Source organism: Ambystoma mexicanum, chromosome 4q (genome assembly GCF_040938575.1).
Source record: "Ambystoma mexicanum isolate Mex_15411 chromosome 4q, UKY_AmexF1_1, whole genome shotgun sequence".
In the NCBI taxonomy this organism is placed as follows: Eukaryota; Metazoa; Chordata; class Amphibia; order Caudata; family Ambystomatidae; genus Ambystoma; species Ambystoma mexicanum.
This window is the reverse complement of record NC_090928.1, coordinates 1,267,785,265-1,267,786,354: the sequence shown is the minus strand read 5'-3', so window position 1 is coordinate 1,267,786,354 and position 1,090 is coordinate 1,267,785,265. Positions and strand designations below refer to the sequence as shown.

Below are 1,090 nucleotides of genomic sequence, written 5' to 3'. Positions count from 1 at the left end.
TATGGCTTAAACTGTCCAACTTTAGTGGCATTTCTACCAAAGAATTTTAAAAATAGTACAAGTATACCTTTGATACGGAACTTGAATTATGAGACTTGCAAGATTAAACATGAGCGATCTATTAAATAAAACAGACAAGCTTACTAGCCAACTCAGAGCAGATCAATTCACATGTATAGAAAAATACAATGTTCCTATGCCTTTCCAACATGTAGCCGTGAAAACCGCTTTTCAATTAAATGAGATGTTGAAACTCCATATATTATACACAAAACATTTTTCATCTGAAATGTTAGGAAGCAACCTACTATTTTTGCACCCGTTTGCCCAAAAACCATATCTTGGCACTATTCAATATCCTCAGGTCTCACAGGATGGGGCAATGGGACAATAGATTTCTTCTCAGTGTCCCTTGAAAGTGCTTTCCTCATGTCTTAAGCATCTTCATCTGGCTCTCCACTACTACCACAGTCCTGTACACACTGTAGCCAAGTTGCTTATACATTGTTACAGCCTCCTGATTCGACACCCACCCTTTCTCTCTGAAATTTCTTCGAGTAGTTCCATCGGTTTAGCAGCCAAACCCAGCCTTCCGAATTCAGGAGCAACAGACAAAGCTGTGACATGGCCATGCCATTCCTCTCAGGCCACTGAGCCTTCAGCTTTACCCATGATATAGCCCATTAGTTCCCCACCAGGTGCCTCAGCGACAATAAAGTATTCCGGCCAGTGAGCAAGATACTGCAGGTAAAAGGGTATACCATAAGACTCTGTGAAATGGTCCAAGTTGATCTTATTGAATCGAAAGAGGTCGCCACATATTTAAGCTCGTAACGTGGTCATCTTTTGGCAGTGTAGAGTTGTGTGTTCTTCAGGGACCGGTTCCCGTTAGAGTCAGGTGGATTTTCTTCTATCCGCCTTCGCCCAAGTATCTGTTAAAAGAATTTGGGGAGTGGTCCGAGATTGTGCTGGGTAAGACTTTGCCGTCAACCGCGTTATTCACTAATGACTCAGAAGTGCACCAAAGATCTATGCACAAGTGCATATCATGCAAATATGAATAATATAAGTGTACTCCCTCTTCTATTCC

At 41.8% G+C, this 1,090-nt stretch overlaps 1 pseudogene; it reads right to left on the bottom strand.

Moving 5' to 3' along the window:
- Positions 1-262: 262 nt before the first annotated feature.
- LOC138467173 (N-alpha-acetyltransferase 20-like) lies at positions 263-843 on the bottom strand (annotated as a pseudogene).
- Positions 844-1,090: the final 247 nt, after the last annotated feature.